This window comes from Lissotriton vulgaris, chromosome 1_1, assembly GCF_964263255.1.
Source record: "Lissotriton vulgaris chromosome 1_1, aLisVul1.2, whole genome shotgun sequence".
Classification (NCBI taxonomy): domain Eukaryota; kingdom Metazoa; phylum Chordata; class Amphibia; order Caudata; family Salamandridae; genus Lissotriton; species Lissotriton vulgaris.
Genome location: NC_141685.1, coordinates 547,412,533 through 547,427,254, shown reverse-complemented (window position 1 = coordinate 547,427,254; position 14,722 = coordinate 547,412,533). Strand labels below are relative to the sequence as shown.

Below are 14,722 nucleotides of genomic sequence, written 5' to 3'. Positions count from 1 at the left end.
TCGGGGTGCCTGGTCCTGGATCTGGAGAAGGCCTTCGATTCGGTAGAATGGCCATACCTGGGAGCCGTGCTGGACAGATTTGAGGTGGGAGATGCATTTGCCGACATGGTCGGTCTGCTCTACCAGAGACCCAGTGTCCGAGTGAGGACGGGAAGGCTGCTGTCGGAGAAGATCGGGGTGCGTAGAGGCACCAGGCAAGGCTGCCCCCTGTCCCCCCTCCTCTTCTCCTTAGCCATCGAACCACTAGCAGCTCTGCTACGGGACAGAGGAGCGGAATGGGGGATCCCATTGGCTGACGGAACGCACATAGTCTCACTCTACGCAGACGACCTGCTGCTTTATGTGCGGGACCTCACCGCGGTGCCTGCCGAGCTATCGGACGTCTTCCAGACCTTCGCAGAGGTCTCGGGCCTCAGGGTCAACTGGGCCAAGTCCGGGGCATACTCGTTTAGCCGTGATCAGGAGGAATGCGATGTGCATCTTGGAGGGGCCAGGCTCGCTTGGTACCCGACCACGTTTAAATACCTAGGACTGCACATCTATAGAGACCCACAGGACTTACTGGAGGGCAACCTGGTGCGCGCCATTTCTTCTCTGCGAGCTCAGATCTCCTTCTGGAAAACCCTTCCGCTGAACGTGCCCAGCCGCATCGCTCTCACTAAAATGATAGCGCTCCCTAGGCTGCTATACTACTTCGCGAATATCCCCACGTATGTCCCCACGCGGATATTCCGCGATCTGGAATCAATGCTTCGTGGCTTGATCTGGAACACGGGGCGACCTCGAGTGGCGCTGGCTAAACTGTACTCCCCGACCGCGGAGGGAGGATTGGCTGTCCCCAACATGGAGCTGTATTACTTGGCCGCACAGCTCCAATGGGTGACGTACTGGCTCAGCGATGCACATCTGGACGATACGGCCACTGCGGACTACCAGTGGACGCATCCCCAGACCTGCGCCCTGTTTCATCCATTGACCAAGGGACCCCGTCCCCTGCCTATGCATGTGGCCGTGGCCCGCAAATGTTTTCTCCGCAGCCTGAAGCTGACGCAAAATACCAGGCCATATGCTCCTGCCCTCCCCCTGCTGGGCACCCCCAGGAGGAGCGGGATGGTTACGCAGCGCAATCTGGACCACTGGGTCACGGCTGGAGTAGAGACCATGGGTGACCTGTATTCTGACGGAGCCCTGCTCTCATTTGCGGAGTTATCTGACACCACGGGACTCCCGGCCGGGCAGTTCCTACTCCATGCGTCGGTACTGCGGGCATACACTGACTACTGGGGTGACATCCAGGATGAACCGCCGATGCACCACCTGGTCCAATATCTACATGTAATGGGCAGAGGCTCGCACATCACGCATTGGTTGGCGCAGGCGCTTCTCATCCACACGCAAAAACCCACGCAGCGGATTAGGGCTAAATGGGCGGCGCACCGTGGGAGGGATTGGACGGACAAGGAGTGGAACCTAGTACTAGCTAGCCCCGTGAACATCCCTCGCAATTCCCGCTTCCGTGTCATCCAACTGTACATCTTGCACCAGGCATACCTAACGCCAGATAGAATAAACAGATACTTCGCGATCGACACTGCCGTTTGTCCCAGATGTGACCTGTTAGGCGCAGATATCCTGCACATGCTTTGGCACTGCCCAACCCTGACCACGTACTGGGGGGAGGTGACCTCACTCCTGAATCACAGCACGGGCCCGGGCCTGCTGGACACGTGGGAGGCGTGCATTCTCGGCCTCTATAAAAGGACCAAGCTGAACAAAACGCAGGCACGGTTCTGGGATCTGGGCCTCGTTACGGCCAAACGGCTGATTACGCGACACTGGAAACGGCGGGAACCGCCCACCCCGAAACACTGGTTCGCATCCTTTACAAACTGGGCCGGGGCGGAAGGCACGGCGCTCCACCGGGAAGAAATAGCGGGCCTGCGGCAGTTCCCGATAGCTCAGCTCTGGGATGGCATCCTGGGGTCCCTGAAGGGGGAGGGCACTGTCAGAGGGCTCACGTAGACTGGGTGAAGCCGGAGGTGGGTCACAGGGGCTAATGCTGTATCGCAGGAATCATCGCAAGCGGCGCCCCCCCCCCCCTGACACAGACAAGAAACAGCCAGCGCGTAAACCTCGGATACGACCCAACGCCCACGCAGGCGCCCATCAACGGCCATTGCCCAGCAGCGCGCCCCAAGCACAAAGCTGCTGACATCGCCCCCGCAAGCACACTCCACCCCCCCCCCCCACCACCCACTATCACATATATGTTTACATGTTTGTAGTATCGGACCCCTGCTCACGGACGGTGGCCTCTCTGACCCCCCGTGTTGAAGTCGGCAGAAGCCGCTGACGGCACTACAGATGGCGACTGCAGGCGTAGACGCTGATAGCCACACCGACAGCGAGGCTCCTCCACCTGAAGGCCACATGCTCCACTAACAAGGCCGGCGACCGATGACACACCATGGCCCGCAGGGGCTGTCCCACTCCAAGTTCAGGCACACTTGCGCACGCACCCCTCTGACCTCCAGTTGCACTGTAACAGCATCGGCAAACAACACACCGTACAGAGGTGGCACCTACTAATACCGTGCCAGTGGGACGGACTTCGAGTGGGGGAACCGCAATAGGAACATTGGGACACACCGATACGAACTGTTTTGTTTAGTTTGCCGATCTCATGGCTCAGTTCTAGAAAAAAATGAAAAATAAGGCGTCACTTATGGACTTTTCCTTTCTTGACTTAAGAAAATGTGACTATCTTCTCCATGTCCTAGCACACCGGGGACACAAGGGACGCAATGACATGCCCTTTTTATGATGGCCCACACCCCCACGATTCACCGTTCATTTGCAGCCGGCCCGCAGGGTTGTAGGCTTTGCTATGTGTACTGTACCTTTGAACATTAATAAACGTCTTAAAAAAAAAAAAAAAAAAAATGAGGCACAGGGTCAGAGCTGATTTGCATATAGCCAGTGTCTAACCCAGGGTGGTGTGGAGTGCAAAAAAACGATGGATTTAGGCCCAGATCCTTGTACTGGGGAGAATGTATGACATTGTTCTACATTCAGTCCATCAACTGTGTTTTTTGCAATTTTCACCCCGAGTGTGCTGGGTATACTCAGACGTGAGTCCCAGGCTCTCCACACCACTGGAGTCAAGCTATCCAGGCTGAAGAAGGCTGATAGCCAGAAACCGGTCCTTGGATGCTTGATTCCGGTCTGGGAAAGACATGGCTTGGTAGTTCGGACTGGACTGTTCCCATGAGGCACAGGGTCAGAGCTGATTTGCATATAGCCAGTGTCTAACCCAGGGTGGTGTGGAGTGCAAAAAAACGATGGATTTAGGCCCAGATCCTTGTACTGGGGAGAATGTATGACATTGTTCTACATTCAGTCCATCAACTGTGTTTTTTGCAATTTTCACCCCGAGTGTGCTGGGTATACTCAGACGTGAGTCCCAGGCTCACCACACCACTGGAGTCAAGCTATCCAGGCTGAAGAAGCCGGTCCTTGGATGCTTGATTCCGGTCTGGGAAAGACATGGCTTGGTAGTTCGGACTGGACTGTTCCCATGAGGCACAGGGTCAGAGCTGATTTGCATATAGCCAGTGTCTAACCCAGGGTGGTGTGGAGTGCAAAAAAACGATGGATTTAGGCCCAGATCCTTGTACTGGGGAGAATGTATGACATTGTTCTACATTCAGTCCATCAACTGTGTTTTTTGCAATTTTCACCCCGAGTGTGCTGGGTATACTCAGACGTGAGTCCCAGGCTCTCCACACCACTGGAGTCAAGCTATCCAGGCTGAAGAAGGCTGATAGCCAGAAACCGGTCCTTGGATGCTTGATTCCGGTCTGGGAAAGACATGGCTTGGTAGTTCGGACTGGACTGTTCCCATGAGGCACAGGGTCAGAGCTGATTTGCATATAGCCAGTGTCTAACCCAGGGTGGTGTGGAGTGCAAAAAAACGATGGATTTAGGCCCAGATCCTTGTACTGGGGAGAATGTATGACCTTGTTCTACATTCAGTCCATCAACTGTGTTTTTTGCAGGTTAGCCTTTAGACATGCGGGACCAATGAAGGAAATTGCAATGATAAGTCTCAGAGTTTTACTCTAGGATAAGAACACTTTCCTCTTTTAACAGTGTCTTTAGAATAGTCTTGGGAGAACTCAGTGGAGGAGCCTTGCCATGTCATTAGTTGTACTTAAAAAAAAAAAAAACTTTGACAGAATGGCCTTGGTATGTGAGTAGTGGAGGGGTCTGAAGATAAGAGCTCTTGGAAGTTCATTGTTTTTGGGGCTACATGTGGGCAATCTGTGACCGCGTGTTATTTCAAAGTCTTTGTTGAAGTTTATTCCTAGCACTGAGGCATCCATTTTTCTATGAATGTGGCACAGGAAGGAGCCTGCTTTCTTTTCCTTCTGGAAGCCCAAAGATGCGATAGTTACCCCTTTTATTCCTGTCTTCCAGCTCTGTGATGTTTCTCTCTCACTGGTCCAATCTCGCAGTGATGGGTGATAATGTTTTTGTAGAGTTGTGCTTATGGTCTTCCAGTAGGTTTATACATTATTGCATTTCAGTAACTCTTCCCCTTAACAAGAGCATATCTTGTTTTAAGGATGGGAGATCGTTCTGCATGGTTCCCGTGGTGGTCTTTGTCGATTGAATGAGTATGTGCAGCATGTCCAATTTCTGCATGATTAAATCTAGTGTTGCAGAATTGTTGGTTTTACGTTAGGGGAGTCTGGGTTGGGTGGTCCTGTTTGGATCTCTTTTGTGCAGGTTTTGGGTCCTTCGAGCCCTCCCTTGTTTCTCTTGGTTCGTGTGGGGTCCCCCATTTCCGCGGGTATGATTGCCTATGGAGTGATCTTTGCAAGCAGACCTTACAGGATTCTCCTTGTGTGAAACCTCTTGCGTTGGCCCTTATGGTTATACATGTCTGGTTCTGTTCAGAGCAGCTGATATGCTGTAAGTTGACACTCCCTTCTTGCCTCAGAGCCACACTTTAACGCTACTCTTGACTGCAGCTTTCCTACAGCTGAAATATGTTCCCCAGAGCTCCACATGTAGCCTGTAGGGTTGTTGATGAGAGGCAAACACTGTAACTTGCAAACCCTCAATAAGACAGGTACCGGAAGCAGCATGGGAATATTCCAGCGACTATTTTGAGTCCAGGAGTGGGGTTGAGGTCCACTCTAAGCTTCAGTGTGTGGCATCTCTGATTGCATGAGAAAGGAAGCACCTGACCTGCATCTCACGTCATCCAGGACAAAATTATCAGATCCTTTTGGGTATGGGACACCAATGGTAGTTCACCGGAGCCAGAGAGATGAAACCTGTTCACAATGTCGTTGCGTCGGCAATTTTAGCATTTGCATCAGTAATTTTAATATTGGTGTCGGACATTTTAGGGTCAGGAAGAGCTGGTTTGCTGTAAAGTGACTCTCAATTCTCCAGTATTAGGGGTGTCTTTCATAGATTCACATGCCTGAATCATTCCCCGTCGTCGGAGTGGGAGTCCCACGGTACATAAAAAAAGCAATAATATGCCATAATACATATAGCAAATATCAGAAGTACCAAACCAGGAAGTAAAGTAGCACCAGCTACAGTAGAAAAAACCTCACAATCGTGACTATCCTAGTCATTATGTATTAGTCCAAACTGCAGCCAATCAGGCGACAGTACCCACCAGAATGTTCTCCCCAGAGGCTCAGGCTCTCAGATTTTCTACCGCACGTCGTGTGAAGGGAGTCTCCCTGAGCTCTGCTCAGTTTTTCTTCAAGATTAGTTGGCTTCTTCAAGTTTTTCAGATGTCTACTTCTAAATCCCTGTTCAGGGCCTGCGATTCTTGTGGGAAGCTTAGGCTATTCAAAGAAGATCCCCACAAAAAATGTTTATATTGCCTTTATCCTGACCATAAGGCAAAGGAGTGCAAGATCTGCCGCACCATCCCCCCTAAGGCCATCAAGGATAGAGAAGGACGACTGCTGTTGTGGCTCAACAGACTCAAGGACAAGGAGGACCCTTTGTCTGAGGTAGGAAGCATTGCCTCTAGTTCTTCACTAATTTCTATTAAGAGGAAGGCTGAAACTGAAGTTTCATCTCCAAGGGCGAAGGTGACAAAGAAGGCCCAATCCTCTCTGGATTCTTCTGGGCCTAGTGTTTCAAAAAAGACTCTTCCACCTGTTAAGATGGATAGTACGCCCTCTAAGAAGTCTGGGAAATCTGCAGTTCCCAAGAAATCTTCACAGTCTGTGCCTCCTCAGTTGCCACCTTTTACAATTTCAACGTCAAAAAAGGGTTGTGTTTCCTCTCATGTGGCCACGTCTACCACCTGCACGATGACTTTCTCCTCACCTAAGCCAGCTCTAGTGATGTCTTCGGCCTCATCGCCTACGCTGGTTCATGTGCATATCAGGCCTATCTCGTCGTCGACTATAGTCCCGTCGACGACGGCTAAGGTACCGTCGACGGGCTCCTAGTCTACGAATCTAATGTCGACGGTTGGCTCCCCGTCGACGAAGAAAATTGTGCCGTCGACGATGCTCTCGTCGACGATGAAATCCTCGTCGACGATGAAATCCACGTCGACGAAGCTACCGTCGACCACCTTGATGACGTCCCCGTCGACGGTAACTTCGTCGACTAAGATATCATCTAAAAAGTCGTCGTCGACGAAGATAGATCAATTGTCGACGATGGTACAGTCGACAAAGCAAACAATTCAGCAGCAAAAGCAGGTTCGTCGGCGACGGAGGTGATCCCATCGACGCCACCACTGTCAAGCTGCACTGCCTTACAAGTCTGGTCAGCACAGTCATCTGGGATACCGTTACCATCACCTGCAACTACAGCTACACTGTTAAAGAAAAGGGCTACTAATGAGGCAACTCCTTCTACGCTAGTGGTGCCAGAGAAACTTTTGGATTCGGATGAAGAAGGATCCTATGAAGATGAGAACTTTGGAGCGGCCAGAAGTCCGTCTGACCTCCAAATTAAGATTCAAGACGATAGGGAGGAAGATATGCATGAAACAGAGCCTTTATCACATGAGGACAGGCCTGCTCCCGGCATGCAAATGCCTGAGGAATTATTTCGCAATCTACAATACATGCTCAGCGACTACTATAGGCGTTTTCCACCTTCAGAGTCAGGTGACTCTCAGGTATCTACGCCAAGACCTAAAACAGCGACGCCGCTTTCAAAGCAGGCACAGCCAGTTGTTTCTGTGACGTTGGAGGAAGGACGTCCAGCATTGTCTACGTCACAAGGCACAGCTCCTCAAACAGGGGATGAAGAGTACTCAGATCATGAGGAGCAGGAAGAAGGAGAATTAGACAATAGGTCAGAATCGTCGGAGTATGAGGATTACAATGCAAACACGCACTCTCCAGCAGAACCTACAACATCAGAGTCACCTCCTGTGGACATTGCCTCATTCCACAAGATCATGGATAGAGCAACAAGGAGGTTCCTGATAACTATGGAGTCAAAACAAGAAGACTGCTTCTTATATGACTTCAAGTCTTCGCCACAAAAACAGAGTTGGACCATTCCAATCATAGATTTCATATGGAAGGAAGGACTGAAGATCATGTCCAAGCCAAATTCTTTGCCAGCAGTGCTCCCGAGAGTGGATAAAAAATATAGGGCGCCAAATTCATCTCCAGCGTGCCTCATTGGACAAGCGAAAGCAGACTCTGTGGTTGCGCAGGCAGCGCAAAAGAGATCTACTAACCCAACATCTCAGGTCTATGTTCCGCCAGATAAAGACGGGAGACGTCTAGATTCTATCGGGAAAAAAAGTTTCTACAATTGCAGCTACAACTATTAGAGCCGCTAACTCTCTAGCCATATTAGGGAGATACGATAGGCAGATGTGGTCGGACATCTCGCCGTATGTGGACAAACTTCCCGAGCCAGATCGGGCTGAAGCAAAGAAGATCCTTCAGGAAGGAGAGTGCGTCTCGTCTGAGATGATTGATGCTGCAGTGGACGTTGCTGCAACAGGTTTTCGTCAGCTAGCGGGTGCAGCTGTTCTCAGGAGGCAAGGATGGTTGAAGGCAACATCCTTTCGGCAGGAGGTCCAAACAAGGATTATAGATATGGCATATGACGGAGAGTATTTATTTGGAAAGCATGTTGACGATGCTCTGGAAGCCGTCAAGAAGGATACTGAGACAGCACGTTCGCTGGGCACTTTACAATACAGGAAGTCTTCCTTTTGTGGAGCAAGAGGAAGAGGGAATTTCTCTAATAGAGGAGGCTATAACCAACAGCGCTCCTATACTTCCGCCCAGGGAAACCAAAGATACCAGCCATATCGTCAACAGACTTACAGACAGAGAAAAGGAAATTTCTCTCAGTCTCGAGGAAAATCCAACTATCTCGGAAGAGACAATAAAAAGTGAGAAACGCATCCTGCCGCCACTTTGTCCCAACCCGAACCAAATAGGAGTAAAAATATCCCAAAATTACTTACATTGGTCCAAGATTACCACAGACAAATGGGTTCTGGATGTGGTAGCCAGAGGTCACATTTTGGAATTCGTAAAAACTCCTCCAAACTCCCCCCCAAGAGGACAACCTACAGCACATCTCAAGGAGCTGTTTGCCCAGATCAACACTATGATTCGAAAAGGAGCAATAGAAAAGGGTACCTCATCATCAGAAAGGAAAAGGCTTCTACTCAAGATTTTTCCTTATTCGCAAGAAGTCTGGGGAATGGCGACCCATCCTCGACCTGCGTGCCCTCAACAAATTCCTCAAAAAAACTGTCATTCAGGATGCTGACACTTCAAGAAATCCTCCATTTTCTTTTGGCGGGAGAGTATATGGCAACACTCGACCTTCAGGATGCGTACTTCCATGTTACAATTTTTCCCAGGCACCGGAAGTTTCTAAGGTTCAGAGTGGCTGGCAGGGACTTCCAGTTCAGAGTTCTTCCCTTTGGACTGCGCTCAGCCCCCAGAGTGTTCACGAAGATACTGGCCCCGGTGGCAGCCCACCTTCGGTTGCAGTCGATACAGATATATCCATATCTAGACGATTGCCTTATCAAGGCCAGTTCTTTCGACATGGTAAAAACTCACATTAAAAAAAACTCTGTCACTAATGCAAAGCCTGGGTTTCTCAGTGAACTTCGAGAAATCGCACCTAACGCAAGCAAGGAGAAAGACTTTCTTGGGAGCGACACTGAACACCAAGCTCGCCCAAGTATTTATCTCAAAGGAGAGACAGGAAAAGATACGACGGTTGGCTGCGGCACTGTTGTTAAAAAGGTGCGTTTCAGTGCGCATGTTCAAGTCCTTCATAGGGATGATTTCTTCCTGTATTCTTCTCACCCCCAACTGTCGTCTTCGTATGAGGCCCTTGCAAGAGGAGCTCAGTCGCCAGTGGATACAGGTGTCGGGGTCCTTCGAGGACATCATACAAATAACACCACAAATGCGAGAAGCGATTCAATGGTGGAGTCAAGGTTGCAACATACAAGTGGGATGCTCTTTCCTCACGGAAGTGCCCAGGTTCATAGTGACGACAAACGCTTCAATGACAGGCTGGGGTGCACACCTCCAAGGCATGACGGTCAGCGGGAAATGGAACAAAATCCAAATGAAATGGCACATAAACAGGCTAGAATTGCACGCCATCTTTCTAGCCCTGAAGTCCTTTCAGGCGACCCTAGAAGGCGTCACAGTCTTGATTCGGACAGACAACACCACCTGCATGCATTATCTAAACAAGCAGGGAGGCACAAGATCAGCCCGGCTGTCGCACCAGGCACAAGAGATCTGGAGTTGGGCCCTGACTCACGATATCCATCTGTCAGCTGTCCATGTCCCGGGAATCGCGAATGTGTTAGCGGACTCTCTCAGCAGATCCACAGGCTGCACTCACGAGTGGGAACTACATCAACCATCTCTAGACCGCATCTTTCAGACATGGGGGCATCCGGATCTGGACTTGTTTGCGACGCACCAGAACCGGAAATGCCCATACTTTGCAAGCTGGGTTCCCCACAAGGACTCGTGCGGGGATGCCCTTTCGATGAGTTGGAATCAAATATTCGCTTACGCTTTTCCACCGATACCACTGATCCCGAAAGTCATCAAGAAAATGAAGAAGCAGCCATGCCGGTTGATACTGATTGCTCCACGATGGCCCCAGCAATACTGGTTCACCGAGCTACTCCTTCTCTCCGAATGCAACCCTATCCAACTTCCTCGCATTCCGAATCTTCTCTCCACCCACAAGGGCAGGGTGTACCATCCGGACCCGAACTCGCTGAAATTGTCAGCTTGGCTCCTCAGCACATGGAATTTGCACACTTAAACATTCCACAGGATTGCCAGGAGGTACTGGCGAAGGCCAGAGCTCCATCTACGATCAAGACCTACAAACTTAAGAGGAGGCGTTTCTGTGCATGGTGCCAGTCTAATGGTCTTCATCCCATTCATGCCAAACCAGAGCAAATTCTTCCCTTCTTTTTGCACTTGGCCAGATTGGGTTTGGCGCATTCTACTCTTAAGGTCTCCCTGGCTGCCATTTCCAGATTTCGTCAAGATGGATCAAATTCTTTGTTTTCCGTGCGGATCATACAGCAATTTTTCAAAGGATTGTTTCGTATGTTTCCGCCTGTGCGGAAACCTCCACCTACATGGCATCTGAATGTCGTACTAACTCAGCTCATGCGTCACCCTTTCGAGCCGATCCATAAGGTGGACCTGAAATTTTTAACATGGAAAGTGTCATTGTTACTAGCTTTAACATCTGCTAGAAGGGTTAGCGATATTCAGGCATTTACATCTAGATCGCCTTTCATCCAATTCACCACTGACTCGGTAGTACTACGTACTAATCCAACGTACATGCCAAAAGTGCCTTTGGATTTTCATCTGAATGAGCCGGTTGTCCTCAAGACATTCTTTCCAACCCCACAGTCTCTGGCTGAACAAGCACTGCATTCGTTGGATATTAGGAGATGCCTCAAGTTTTACCTATCAAGAACCTCTGCCATCTGCAAGACAGACCAACTGTTTGTGGCTTATGGCCGGCAGCGCCAGGGCTGTGCAGTTTCAAAACAGACCATTGCTAGATGGGTCTCCTCTACAATTGGACTTTGTCATCAGCAGGCCGGTAGACCCTTACAGGCCTTGCCAAGAGCACATTCTACAAGGGCGGTTAGCTCTTCCACTGCCCTTTTTGCTGGTGTGCCTCTTCGACAGATCTGCAGAGCTGCTACATGGTCTAGCAGACACACCTTTACTAGACACTACTGTCTAGATTCAGCAGACGACGCAGATGCTTTGGTTGGAAGAGCAGTGCTGCGCAATCTTTTCAAATAAGGTGAGCCACTGTTTCAACCTCCTCCTCTATGCTCTTTAGACGTTATTTCAGATTTTGATGATTATTGTTATACTGTATATATATATATATATATATATATATATATATATATATATATATATATATATATATATATATATATATATATTTGATACTCTGACGTCTACGAGCGTTATGCTAGGAGTACTGCTTACTATTCTGATTCAGGCATGTGAATCTATGAAAGGCACCCTTAATACTGGAGAAGAACAATAGTTACTTACCTGTAAACAGGTGGTTCTCCAGTATTGGTGTCTTTCATAGATTCACATGCAACCCGCCCGCCTCCCCCCAGAGACTCCCTCAGGCATTATGGGGTTTCACTCCTGTGCGAGAAAATCTGAGAGCCTGAGCCTCTGGGGAGAACATTCTGGTGGGTACTGTCGCCTGATTGGCTGCAGTTTTGACTAATACATAATGACTAGGATAGTCACGATTGTGAGTTTTTTTCTACTGTAGCTGGTGCTACTTTACATCCTGGTTTGGTACTTCTGATATTTGCTATATGTATTATGGCATAATATTGCTTTTTTTATGTACCGTGGGACTCCCACTCCGACGACGGGGAATGATTCAGGCATGTGAATCTATGAAAGACACCAATACTGGAGAACCACCTGTTTACAGGTAAGTAACTATTGTTCTTCTTGCCACAGAGTCAACGTGAAGGTTGATTTCGCCTACAGCAGAACTATGTACCCTAATTCTCCCCCATGGATGCCGCAGTAGTGCGCTGGCTTGAGGCACCGAGATGGACGCGAGACATAAGCTGTATTTAGCAGTCATTCAACATTGACTTCTAAGAGTGGCCATTTTGGAGTTAGGCGCATGGTGTAAGGCCTTTGCTAAATTCAGCATGGGGTGTTCTTAAATGCATGGGTAAGAGGATCAGCCATGCAACTATAGCCATCTGGGACAAAAATATCGGTTTCTTTTGAGGTTGGAACGCTGGTTGCTCTTTGGCGGAACCGCTTCGTGTTCACGAGGCGTGATGTCGGCATTGGGCTCAGGCAAAGCGAGGTCAGGTCGGGATAATTGTCACATTAAAGGCGCTCCAGTGCGAGTGACAGTGTGAGAGGCAAATCGATAGAGGTACATTTTGTACATTGACCCAGGGCAAATCGTAGAGGTACTGTAGGGCTACTCTGGTGCTAAGGAGATCAGTTGTACTCTCTGGGCGCATCAGAGCTCACAAGCTCTGGTGGTAGCCAAGCCTCCCTAAGTTGATGAGTCTTATAGAATTATTATTAGACCAACCTCCTGTTCTTCAACAATGAGTTCCAGCTGTTCACTGTTCTTTTGATACTTCTTGGGAAGCATAGCTAGCATGATGCCTCACTGCTATAATGTTGGATATGGCTTCCTTAGAGGTAAGCAAGTCTGCATGTCTATACAGATAGCTATGTCACAGCCATAAGAAACCATCTAAAGAATTGATCAAAAAGAAAAAAGGCTATTTCTCCAGTATTAGGGGTGTCTTTCATAGATTCACATGCCTGAATCATTCCCCGTCGTCGGAGTGGGAGTCCCACGGTACATAAAAAAGCAGTAATATGCCATTTGTACATAGCAAATAACAGTTATACCCAACCAGGAAGTAAAGTAGCCCCAGCTACAGTGGAAAAAACTTCCACATTAGTGACTATCCAAGTCATTATGTATAGACCAAATTGCATCCAATCAGGCCACAGCTCCCACCAGAATGCTCTCCCCAGAGACCCAGGCTCTTTTTTACCGCACGTCGTGTGATACGGAGTCTCTCTGAGCTCTGCTCAGTTTTTCTCTACTTCTGAAAGATTTCACTTTCTAACATGTCTAAATCTAAGTCCCTGTTCAGGGCCTGTGAATCCTGCGGAAAAGCAAGGCTGTTTTAGGAGGATCCGCATACTCTCCGCATCTACTGCTTGTACCCTGATCATCAGGCTAAGGAGTGCAAGATTTGTCGCACCTTTCCTCCAAAGACCCTCAGGGACAGAGAGGGTCACCTGCTGCTGTGGATACAGCGGATTAAAGATGAGGATAACCCACTCTCTGAGAAAGGAAGTTTGGCCTCAGGGTCTTCTATGGGATCTAGAAAGAGGATGGCTGAGAGTAAGGTGACTACTCCTAAGGCGAAGGTGGCAAGACAGGCCCAGCTCACTGAAGACGCTGGTGAGCCTTCTACCTCAAAAATGAAAAAATCCTCCTAGAAATCTGTGAGGCCAACAGAATCAAAAAAGACTGCGTCTTTATTGTCACCTCAGAGGCCTGTGACCAAGGCAGCGACTACTCTGCCGTTTTCCTGTCAGGCAGCCACTGCAGCGACTTCTACTATGACTTTTTCCTCACCAAACCTTCTATGGTGATGTCCTCAGCGTCCTCTCCAACTTTTGTACATGTCCAGGTTCGTCCCATCTCGTCGACGAAAATAGTCACACCTCTCGTCGACGAGCCTCCGTCGACGAAGCTAATACCAGCGTCGACGAAAAGCTTGCCGTCGACAACAGCCTTACCGTCGAAGAAGAAGAACTTGCCGTCGACGTCATCGTCGACGAAGCTGCCGTCGACGATCCCATCGTCGACGAAGAAGACCCCGTCAACGGCCCCGTAGACGAAGAAAATAGTCCAGTCGACGGCCCTGTCGACGAATCAATCAATCGATCAATCAAAGACATTTATAGAGCGCACTACTTACCCGTAGGGTCTCAAGGCGCTTGGGGGGCGGGGGGGTGCCGTTACTGCTCGAACAGCCAGGTCTTGAGCTTCTTCCTGAAGGAGAGGTGGTCTTGGGTCAGGCGCAGGTCGGTCGGGAGGGAGTTCCAGGTCTTGGCGGCCAGGTAGGAGAAGGACCTTCCTCCTGTTGTCGCCCTTCGGATGCGGGGGACGGCGGCGAGGGCGTGGCTGGCTGATCGGAGGTGGCGTTTGGGAGCGTAGAAGTTGATTCGGTTGTTGAGGTAGCTCGGGCCTTGATCGTGTAGGGCTTTGTGTGCGTGGGTGAGGAGGCAGAAGGTGATTTTTTTGTTGACGGGGAGCCAATGCAGGTCTCTCAGATGTCCGGAGATGTGGCTGTTTCGTGGGATGTCGAGGATGAGTCTGGCTGAGGCGTTCTGGATCCGCTGGAGTCTCTTATGGAGCTTGGCGGTGGTTCCGGCGTAGAGGGCGCTGCCGTAGTCCAGTCGGCTGGTGACGAGGGCCTGGGTGACAGTCTTCCTGGTCTCGGTGGGGATCCACCAGAAGATCTTCCGTAGCATGCGCAGGATGTTGAAGCACGACGAGGAGACGGCGTTGACTTGTCTGGTCATGGAGAGGGAGGAGTCCAGGATGAAGCCCAGGTTGCGTGCGTGGT

The 14,722-nt window shown here is 49.7% G+C and overlaps 1 protein-coding gene and 1 pseudogene across 2 annotated transcripts in view; both read left to right on the top strand.

The window, feature by feature from the left end:
• The window catches only part of LOC147747465 (uncharacterized), a 29,850-nt pseudogene extending 21,427 nt beyond the window's left edge, over positions 1-8,423 (top strand).
• The window catches only part of BRDT (bromodomain testis associated), a 2,469,968-nt gene that overhangs the window by 1,471,810 nt on the left and 983,436 nt on the right, over positions 1-14,722 (top strand). The gene's annotated exons all lie outside the window — the stretch shown is intronic.